This window comes from Gavialis gangeticus, unplaced genomic scaffold (assembly GCF_001723915.1).
Source record: "Gavialis gangeticus isolate Ggan-Ray unplaced genomic scaffold, GavGan_comp1, whole genome shotgun sequence".
Taxonomy (NCBI): domain Eukaryota; kingdom Metazoa; phylum Chordata; order Crocodylia; family Gavialidae; genus Gavialis; species Gavialis gangeticus.
This window is the reverse complement of record NW_017729024.1, coordinates 57,495,109-57,506,951: the sequence shown is the minus strand read 5'-3', so window position 1 is coordinate 57,506,951 and position 11,843 is coordinate 57,495,109.

Sequence of the window (11,843 nt, the reverse complement as noted above, 5' to 3'; positions counted from 1 at the left end):
CTCCTAATAGTGAAAGTAAAAATGGTGTGTGTGTCGGGGGGGGGGGTGATGTGCAGCCTAAGAGAGGCAGGGGAATGTGGAATCTGAACATAAACCTTCTGGACAATGAGAAGATAAAGCAGGGTTCAGACAGCACTACACAGGATGGAAAGCCCTCAGACCCCGGTACTGGAACCAGACAAAGTTAGTGGGCCAGTATGAAAAAAAGAATGAGAGTCTTCTTCTGGAAGGCTGGAAGGAGGCAAGCCTAGATCCAGAGAAGGCAACATGAAGGCCTAAACTGCAAGTTGCAGAGCCTGCACAAGCAGGTAGCTTCAGGGCAAGGTGAGCCTGTGGCCCATGGAGTCCCCGTGACTCTGCAAGGTTCTGAAATGTTTCCGGGACAAATACAAACTGCATGATAAGCGCCCAGTAATGCTGGTGAACCATTGCAAGAGATAAGAGGTGGTAGGGGCAAGAGACTTCATATTGCCTGTGGACCTACTACCTGGTGACAGCTGCCAGACTGTGGGAATGAATCTTCCACAAGGACCTACAGAAGAAGCACAGAGATTTGAACTGGCAGGTAGCACACTGGGCACTCCCTGTGTGGACATGCAGAAACAGTGCAGGGCAGAGAGGCCCATCCAACTGCCGCAGGCAATCCTGCCAGTGGGAGACAGAAACAATCAACCACCTCTTCTGGGATTGCCCATAAGTAGGGCCCTGAGAAAATTGTGATTTTGTGGACTGCACAGATACCATGAAATTAGACCCACACTGTGATTTTTAAGGGTCGCAAGCCTGCGCTAGAAAAACGCACAAAAGTGCAGGTTTCACTTTTCAGGTTTGCAGCGTTCAAGCCTGCAAGGGGAAATCTGGTTTTCTGCAGCATTCCAGCCCACAAGCGGCTGCTGGGGGCATGGCCAGGACACCAGCAGAAAGCTGGATGAAGGTAAGTGTATAGGGAGCAGAGGGGGAGGGGGTTTTGGAGGACCAGGGCTTGGGGACTGTCTGGGTGGCAGGGGGCAGTGTGTGTGCGCCTGCCATAGGTGGCAGAAGGCCAGGGCTAATGGGGATTAGCCCCCCAAAACTTTTTGCCATGGCCAGTGACAGCAGCAGTACCATGGTGCTGCCATCCTGCAGGACCTGGCAGCGCTCAGAGCGCTGCTGCTCCTCCACCGCTGCTTAAAGCCACAGTGTATGCTTGCCCCACAGCAGCCCCACCCAAGGAGGGGCGCAGGTCAGGCGGGGCTCAGCCCCCACAAAATAATATTTTCCGCCACTGCTTATGCCTGTCGCATGCATGGCATGTGCGTGGGTAAAGTATAATTTTACATGCAATATTCATGTACTACCGGGACCCATTTGCCAAGATCAGTGGGAGGTCCGTGAATATTCCACACCACGAATTTTCTACAAGAAATCTGTGAGTTTCTCAGGGCCCTACCCATACACCGGAGAGGCGTGGAAGAGAGTTTGCCTACTCCTCCTAGTGGTGACAAGGTTCATAACCCTGACCAGAAAGGAAAAACTGTACAGGTACTAAACAGCAAGGGGCCCTGACAGCCCACGTTGACCAACTGATCTCCAGCTTCAGGTATGCTTTGTGGAAGACCAAGAACATGCTCAGAAACAGACACATAGACCTCCCAGTTGAGGACTGCATTAAAATTGGACTGAGACGTACTGGTACTACGGGAAGACAGAAGATGACAGAAAAGAGATGGCAGACCTCATATAGAAGAGGGGGGACTGGCATAGACTTTTCAGAGGCAAAACCTCTGAAGAGAGCAATGAGGATGATGATGATGACAATGAGCGAAAGGACTGGGCAAACAGGTGGGGGAAATGGGAAGGGAGGGAAAGGAGTGGGGAGGAGGTGAGGAGCTGAGGTAGCCCTTTGTGTAATTGTGATTGTTTAAAGGTGATCGTGGTGGGTGCACAGGCATGCAGGTGCACGGGTGCTCAGTGCAATGTTTGTACTAAGAATGGGGTGAAAGGCCAAAACACACTTTTATAGTTAAGTGAACCACAGCATCCACAAGACAGGTTGTTGGAGGTACAGTCTGATGTATATACAAATGGTCATGTAAAAAAAAATATATATACTCTATACATTTTTTTTTGCAACAAAAATGTATAATGAGGATGATATAACAGCAAAGGTGTGTACTGGACTGTCAAGTGAACCACAGTGGTCACAAGACAGGTTTGCAGAGGTGTGTGTGTGTGTGTGTGTGCGTGTGTGTTTACAAAAAAAAATTGTGCTATATTTAAGTAGGTGCCAAAGTACTGTTTAAAAGTGTGTTTATAGAGTACCTATACTAGAATATGTAGCAATTTCAAAAAAAGGTATACTGCATCAATTCTGGCTGAATTAAATCAATGGGTACCTGTAGTAATTTGCCTATATGCATTTTTTCCCCTTCATTCCCATGTGTTCAGGAAGAGCAAGGTCTGACAGTAAGGAGAGGGGGACGTATTTGGGGGGGAGGGGGCAGAGGGCAAAGGGGCCATGTGACCCCTGCCTCCCCCCAGATTTACTTTTCCTGCTGTAGTAGTGGGAGCAGGATAAATTCAAGGCAAATCTCCAACAATTCATTTTTATGCCTGGAAAATATAACAAAATTATAAGTTTTCCATGTAGAGAATCAAATTACTATAGGGGTCAGTTTATATTCATGGCCATCTTATATTCAGGCAAATACAGTAATATATACAAGTGTCCAAATTAAAAATCCTTTGGTTATATTGCAAAGCCAAAGGAAGATTTAGAAACTTCACATTGTAAATGATATGTAGAGCCCAAGACCTTTTGGACAATGTTTCACTTGCTTGTACTACAGGCCAAGCTTCCACAACACAAGTCCATTCTCAGCTCTATAATTTTTATATGGATGCAAAATCTGGACACTAATTAAAGGGAAAAAAACTACTCAGTACCTTTGAAAACAGAGCAATGAGATGAATTTGAGGCCAATATGGGAGATTGCTGTATGAAGAAAAACTAATAACAAGATCTATGAAGAACCAAGTACTAAAAATGCAGTGGGATCTGACAACACGAGCAGTTTGGGTAGGAAGCACAAACTAGATTCGGAGGGCACTTGGAAGGCTATTCTCTGGTGGATGACTTAGCAACTGCTTGAGGAGAGAATAGAGGGTCTGTTTGAACAAGACTTAAGTATGCTTAATTTTAACTATTTTTAAAAGATAGGGGGTGGGAAAGCCCTATACAGAAATGGGTGCAAATGGGAAAAGTTGCAAGAGTGGTCAAGGACCGTTGTGGTAGAAGTAGCCCATGGCCTACTTTCAGCCTAGAAAGCAGTTGTATGTAGCTCACAAAAAGACATCTTAAGGGGTTCTGTCCTTGGCAGGACTAGCTGATTGAGACTGCAACCATTGACTCTTTAGTAGTAATTAACTGACAAGCCATAGTAGCAGCCCCGTGGTCCACCATTAAGTTTAAGTGAGGTACTTGGTAATGGGCATAGTAAACTGGTAGGGAATATGTTTCCTTTCCTTCCCCACCCATCCCTCCAAAATAGATGGCAATATGGCGAATGTTTTGGAAGATGCTCAGTTACCTGAGCTAGCCTGGAGTAGAGTAAAGAAGGGTAGTCAGCTGGGCAAGAGTCCAGGTGCGGGGAGGAGGAGGGCTGCACCAGAACAGAGAGGGGGGCATCTCACTCTCTTGCCCCACATCCGCCCCTTCTCCTGCCCCTTCCCTGCAGCCTCCAGGTCTCGCATTGGCAGTGTGGAGGGCAAAGCGTCACAGGAATGAATGTGTGTGTGACTGAGACTTCAGTGAAGGGCATTTTGGGAAATGTAGTTTCTGCCACTGGGGGAAGATGTCATGTCATTTTTTATTTGTTTTTGGGTGCTGAAATCTGGTGGTTTTCTGGCTACTCAGCACACATCAGCAGCAGAGCCATGAAGTGACATCTCCTCTCAGCAGCAGCGAACTCCAGCTGCTGCTTCTGCATCACTCCCGCAGCTCCTCTCTGCCGGAGGCAGACCTGGAGGCACTGAAAGGGAGGTGCAGGGGAGACAGCGGGAGGGGGCTGCCCAGGGTGTAAAGCTATTTATGCCTCTGCCCGCCTTATGTCTTTTGACAGCAAGATGTCAGCTGCCTAACTCCCACCCCTGTTTGAATTAAGCAGTGATGCTGGATTCTCCATACAGCACATATGTAAAACGCATCATGTTACACATGTCGAACACAAAGGTATTGCACAGCAGATGCATTTTGTTAGGCGGCTCCCAGCACAGTGTCCCACTCATTAAGTGTCTCGGCAAGAACAAAACTTTGGGACGTCCTAACTTCAGCAGGTAAGAAGCAAGGGAGTCAGGGAGTTACTGAGCCAGGATAAATTAACCAAGGCCATGCAGCAGGTCAGCGGTAGAGCTGGGCATAGACTTTTGGATTTTCATCTCCTTGCCAGACTAAGGAACTGCACTGTCTCTAACCTCGTGTTAGGAATAGAAGGGCTGGTATTTCTGCAAGTAGGATGCTGGTCTGGGTGGAAATACATCCTCATTTTCCTTTTGTCTCAGAGACCTGTGTTCTGCCAGCAGGAAAGTAACCCCTCTTCACCCCTCCAGAGCTGTAATGGAGTATGCCATGCTATAGGCTCTCCTATTGATTGAATGGCACTGGCAATTGCTATTTATTTCATGCTGGTTATCTGCCAGTCCACCTCCTGCTGTGGTAATCTCTAATGAGCTGTTTCCAGCAGTTCCACACAATTGCTGGAAATGGAAAAGTAAATACAAGGGGTTGTTTTTTTCTCCTGGGTTTTTCTTTTTCTTTCTCTTTTCCCAGCACCACTCTGCTGTTTTGGTGACTGGGAGAATTTAAAAGCCTTGGTAAATCAAAAATGTTTGCTAGGCAGGTGCCTATGTTAATTGGATAGTAAATGCAGCATGGTTGCAGTTGGCAGAGTTGTTTGGAGCAGTTTTCCTTGCAATGTTGAGATTTATACTTGTCAGCCGAGGGCTGTGTTCACACCCCCGGGCATGGCTACTTACACAAGTGCTAGCCACTGGACTGATGCAGGGCCCATCCACGCCCACTTATCTCGGGGCAGACAAGGCCTCTCCCCTCATCCCATGATCAGTGCACTCTGATGCGTCTGGGAGCTGGTTGACCTTTTTCCATCCATCAAAGGAGAGGACTCCCCTCCCCAGCCTGTTTTAGAGCCAGGGTCTTTGCCAATTTTACAGCTGAGCGGTGAGGGGGAAAGAAGATCTTCTCACCCCCATCACTGCACTGTCCTCTCCTGTGGTAGTGTAAGTGCCGCCCCAATCCACCAGGGAGGTGCAAACTTAGCAACTTATTCTGAAGAACATGGCAGCAATACTGTTTCAGGCTGCCTGCAAACTCATTAGTAACTCAGTCATTTGTGGTCGAGGGCTAGCAACACCTTTCAAATGAAAACCAAAGTACTGATCTCACCGCAGCACTCCAGGAGAGGTGAAGAAAAATGTGGGAAATGTGGGTTTCCCCTTGCAGGCTAGCAGTCTTCCAGCCTGCAAGGGGCTGCTTGGGGCTGAGGGGAGCGGGGGTGAGTGATTGGGTGCAGGAGGCACCACGTGTGTGCGTGCAAACACACACATGGCTGGAGCAGGATGGCGCCCAGGCGTGGAGTTTTTCCGCTTGGCAGCTGGGAACTATGGACTGAGCCTCCCCGTGCCATGGAGCCTACCGGCTGCCTCCTCCTGTGACTGCTGGCAGGTATGTGCAGAGAGGCCACGGCGGCAGGAAGTCATGGGGGGAGGGGGACATGGGGCAACAGTGCCCACGGGGAGGGGAGGCACTGGACCATGACAGATGCTTGACGTGGCCAGGGCGGGGGCCCTTTGTGGCTCCGCAGTGGGCAGGGAGTGCGGCAGGTCTTCTTCTTCCAAGGTACCAGGCCTGCTCCTCCCTCCCCAACCCAGGGGCTTGGGCTCAACTTCGTTAGGTTTTCCCCCCCGGGCTATGTGCACACATGCACCCAGCAAGCATTCAAGCTGCTTCCCCCAGCCACCAAACTCACCCCCATCCCTGCTGGCCTGCCGTGCACCCCCCTCCCCCCAACTCCTTTTTTTCTTTGATTGTGCCGCTGACGGATATGGGAAAAAACAAACAAAACCGGGTTTTTTACCAGAAAAGACAGCATGCTAGTTGGACCTGGCTCCACTGTATCTGTATAGCTCAGGCACTTCAGCGGGGCTTTTTGACAATTCAACCAGGTATTAGATAAAAGCACCAATCCCCACCTGCTGAAGCACCCCAACTATACAGACTCCGGTGAGCCGGGTCCGTCTAATGTGCTGGCTCTTCAGGCCATGAGTTGAGCTCAGTGTGGGGGCACGCTGAGCTGAAAGTAAAGTGCCCGTTTTGTTTTTTTTTAAACATTTGGCTTCATTAGTGAGTGGCAGGGGGCAGCGATGAATAATACCACTGCCCATGTGTTCCTTCAAGGTAGGCAGCGATGCGGACCCTGCCCTTGATAAGGCATGGTTCCCGCAGAGTTTTCCTCAGTTCCTGGCATAGGCAGGGCTGGAGCAGGTGGAGAAGTGAGGTATGGTCTCCATGATGGGCACTGAAAGGGATGGGAGGTGGCAGGGGGCTGCGGGTTGGAAGTGCAGGACACTATCAGGGCTTGGAGGGGTAGTGGGGGCTGTGGGTTGGGTGTGAGGGGCACTGGCAGGGCCAGGGGGCTGTGGGTCAGGAGTGAGGGGCAATGGCATGGGCAGGAGCAGGGCACTGGCATATCAGGGCTGCTCAGCGCCACAAAGCAGTGTAGGGGATGGGGGGCAGCCGCAGCTGAATTTGCATCCTAGTGAGCAAAGGGGGAGCTCTGGTCTTCCATATTAAAAAAAACCCAAAATAAAATGTCAAAATGTATAGGTATTTAAAATTTATTTTATTATAGTGATTGAGGCACTGGTAGGTTTCCATATTACTTTAAATTACAAATATATCAATAAAACAATAAAACAATATGCTCAATTGATATATATACACACACACACACACACACACAGATATAGCAGCGGTTCATTTTAATTGTGGAAAAACACAGATTTTGGGGTTTTTTAATTTGAGAATTTGTGATTGTTTTTTAAATCAGAGAATTTGTAGTTTTTAAACAGACAAAACCAGCATCCTTGCTTATCATGGAGGCTGCTCCCAGGTTTTCACTTTAAAGATGCATGTTTTGAGGAAGAAGCGTTTAGGCTGGCCACCCAAAGCTCCTCCACCAGGAGCTAACCTTAAACTGACCCTCCCTGGGCATTCACATTACACTGCTCCCTTTGGTGTTCACCCTAAACCCTTGCTGCTGGCACCTCATCCTAAACCTTGTCCTCTACCAGCACCATAACAAAGTGGGGGGACACAGGTGGGGCTACTGCCCTAGGCACCAAAGCAAAGGGGCACTAATAGGTGCTGCTCAGCCAGGGTGGGGTGTGGCACGGAGACGAGAGTGGATCATTTGGGGGGGCACGGGAATGGAGATGGGGAGGAGGGTGGCTCCTGCCGCTGTGTGAACTCCTGGGCAAGCATGGGGGGGGGGCATGTGCCCCCTGGATCTGTGCATAGGGCGAATGTGGGCTGCCGCTATGGGCTTTACCTGGGCGCCAAACCCCCTTGCTATGGTACTGCTCTCCACATCTGTCTACTATAAACTGCTTCCTACTTCTTCTCTTCAGTAAAACTAAGCTGCTGCTTGTTAGCACTGTTCCCTTCCCTGCCCACTGTAAACTGTTTCCCATTTGGCTTCCCTTCGATTCTCCAGCTGAACAGGGAAGGTAGAAGACCAGGCAGATTTATCTATGTGTGCTATTATGCCCATTGTCTTCAAGCTCTTGGAGAGCAGGAGCAGGCATATTGCTTTGGTATCCATTCTTCAAAGTAGTTAACAAGTAATATGGGTCCACCGTTAGAGGCCTTTTGGGTACCCTGAAGCTCAGAAACTACATAATAAAAAGATCATGTATTGCTCCACGGACTGAACACCTTCATGGTAAACAAGCTGCTTTCAAGGGCACATGATATCTTATTGCCTCACGATAACAAATGCATTTATCATGGTAGTGCTGTTACTGCATGTTCTTCGTAATAACAATGGGATTGTGTGGGATTAGCGTTAAACATCAGCTACAGAATACTCTGTAAAACCAATACTCCAGATGTTTTGCTTTCTGCCTGGCCAAGACAGACCCCAGGTGAATATTACTGGTAATGAGCTTCAATTATACCAAGGTTTGCTGCAGTGTTGAGGTATTATTATTGCTATTTATATTAATAGCCTTAGTAATCTCCTTCATACCTCATAGCCTTAGCATTACAATTGATATCAATATAAAGAGAGATATTAATGCTACTGCCAACCCCAGACTAGCTTTATGAATGAATATGCAAATGTTTGTTATCTAATGAGAACACAAAATGTTAATCTGCAAAACTAATGAAGTTTATATAGAGGCTAATCATCATATGCAAATGAGGACCATATTAATTACAATTTGTATTTTGCTGCAGAGCAAGCTGCCTTTTGACCTTTGAAAAATAGAGTGGCTCATTCCTAGTGTATGGCAAGATAAAGGCTTCATCTATTCAAGCTGATTTGTTCATATTGTGCATCAAAATGAGAATACTTTTGCTCAGGGAGGGCATAGGAGTGTTAATGCCTCACCAGTAGGAACTCGCTTGCTGTCACCTTATTTAGCCCCTCTAACATTTATGAGTTTCTCTGCCAATCCCTCTCACAGGGCAGAGCTTCACTTGCCATGTTAATTTTGATTTGTTTTAAAATTGTTACTTAAAGGATTGAACATGGTAGGTCCAAGGCAGGGTGATTCATCATGAGAGGTATACATGGACTGATCTAGAATTTTGAAGAGGGGGGTGCAGATGTTGAGGTGCATCATCATTCATCACATATGAAACAACACATTTTTTTCTCCAGTTAAAAATAAACTAGAAGCTTTACTATTATGCTAGGGGCCTAAGGCTACATTATCCAGTTTAATATTGAGGCAAAAACAAATATAACTTCATTGGAATGAGTTAAAAAGCTGTCTGCAGGGCTGTGAAATAGGAGCTTCATTACCAGGAGCAGCTAATAGCAGCATTGCAGAACACCAAGAGCATGACGCAAGGAGAGAGGATCATTAATACTGGTGGAACAAAGAGTTCAGAACAGGGGTGGGCATTATTAGGCCCATAGGCCACATAGGCAGCTCTGGGGAGCTGTCATGGGTCGGTCAGCACCCACCCCCATGACGCTGAGTGCCCTGCGGCTCCTCCTCACCAGCACCCAGCAGAAGCCGAGAGCAGAGCCCCAGCCCTGACCCCCCCCCGGACTTGCCCCACCAGAGCGCACCAGCTGCGAACCAGCCAGAACCCATGCACACAACCCTGACCCTGGCCCACCCCATGCCTGCTCCAGACCACTTGCCCACGCTGAGCAGCAGCGGCAGCCAGGCAGAAGCTGCTGCTAAGTGCAGGGGAAAAGTGGCTGCCTCCCCCTCGCCACTGCCAGGCCCTTCTTGCTGCAGCTGCCTGGAGCCCTTGCCCAGGCTGCCCTGCGGCTCCTTTCTACTGCCACCACTGCAGCCCAGGGATGGCAGTGATGGTGGTGGAGAGGGGCCACAAGGCAGCCTAAGCAAGGGATCCGGGCAGCTGCAGCAAGAAGGGCCTGGCAGCAGCGAGGGGGAGGCAGCCACTTTTCTCTTCCTGCCGCTACTCAGTGTGGGTGGGCAGTCTGGTGCAGGCATGGGGCTGTGCCCATGGGTTCTGGCTGGTATGGAGCTCATCTGCTCTGGCTGGGGTGAGTCCAGAGCAGGCCTGGGGTGGGCCAGGTGCAGGGCTGTGCATGCAGGTCCCCACCAGTACCATGGGACTGGTGCCAGTGGTGGTGGCAGCTGGAAACTGCCATTGCTGTCTGAGCTGACTAGAAATGCAGTCCAGCCACAGAGCCATCCCAGTCCTGCTGCATGCCCAGGGGTGATGGGACGTGCCATGGGCCAGACAGCACCTGGGCCAGGCAGGACCAAGGGACTCACTGTGAGCCAGACAAAGTCTTTCCATGGGCCAGATCCAGCCCACAGGCCGTATTTTGCCCACCCCTGGCTTACAGGGGCTCAGGTAGATTATAATGTGCCATGAAATCAATTGATCCCCCTCAGCATTGCCAGACTAGAAATGCTGCTGCCACTGCCAGGCAATTGGTTTTAAATTTTGGATGGGCTAGGAATCAAAGAGAACCACATCCCCCTGGATCTGCCCCTGGAGATGCAGGCTATTTGCATTCAGGCTGTGGGAGGCAGACATACTTTGAGTAGGAAGGACCTGTTTTGTTCAATCCCAGCACTACAATGACTTGATGTACAAAGTGTTAGGATGTTCTTGTAGCTGTGATGGGCCAGGAATTATGCAAGTGGCAGGATTTTCATAGGATATTATCTTTTATCTCAACCAATGCAGTTCGGCCAATAGAGTTAGACAACCTTTTGAATGCAAGACATTCTTCATCAGGTGTGAGCAGTAAAAGCTAGTACAGCATACTGTACATACAAACAACATATTACGCATAAAGCCAATACAGCATACAGTACATACACATCCTCTTGATGTACTGTACAGAAAGTCTTATGGTGAAGCATTTCCCAGGGAGCCTAAGGGCTTTATGTACTGTACATCAAGAGGCTGTGCATGTACTGTATGCTTTCTTGGCTTTGTATGTAATATGTTGTTTGCATGTCCAGTATGCTGTACTAGCTTTTACTGCTCAAACCTAATGGAGAATGTCTTGCATTCAAAAGCTTGTCTAACTCTATTGGGCGAACACTGAAGCCTAGGCATATCTACAGGGTTGTTCCTACAACTAATCCCATCCACTCACTTCTGTTCACATGCACCAATGCAATCACCTCCCAGAAATATGGAGCTGAAGCTACTCTGGGGCACCCCTCACAGCTGCTCTTAAACATATCAGAGACAGACATCTTAAGAGTGACCACAAAGGTATATCACCGGAATGGCTTCGCTGTCAAATTTCTGGCTTTGGGGCATGCAAGTGTGGTGTGTTTTGAAATGTCCCTTCCTGAGAGTGCAGGGGATATGGTGTAGACATACCATAAGAGACTGCGGCTCCAGTTTCAATACACCTGTGGGCTTGCAATTGCATGTTTACCAAGTAGTAGATAATATTATTCCAGACTGCATAAACATACCCAAGCTAGCGTTAGGTTACCTTATTTGAATACTGACAGCAGGGCAGCCTCACCAGTATAGAGCTCAACAGAGACTGCAGAACCCACCTGGAAAATGGGATAAAGCAGTCAGGTGTTCTGATGTCATGGAGCTCCTTGCTGCCATAGTTATTACAGCAGAGCTAGCAACTTGGCTCAGCCCAATCTCACAAGAGGTAGTTGTACATCTGATGGCTAGGTAGACATAGCTCTTTAAATCACATAGGCTTGAAAAATCATAGATTTCATAGACATTAGGGCTGGAAGGGACCTCAGAAGATCATCGAGTCCAGCCGCCCGCCCAAAGGGCAGGAAGCCAGCCGGGGTCATAGGATCCCAGCAAGATAAGTGTCTAATTTACTCTTGAAGGTGTTCAATGTAGGTGCTTGAACCACCTCCGATGGCAGGCTGTTCCAGACCTTGGGGGCTCGGACAGTAAAGAAATTCTTCCTTATGTCCAGCCTGAAATGGTCTTGCAGTAGTTTATAACCATTTGACCTCGTCATCCCTTGGGGCGCTCTGGTGAACAAACGTTCCCCCAGATCCTGGTGGTCACCCCTGATAAACTTATAGGTGGCCATCAGATCACCCCTGAGCCTGCGCTTTTCCAGGCT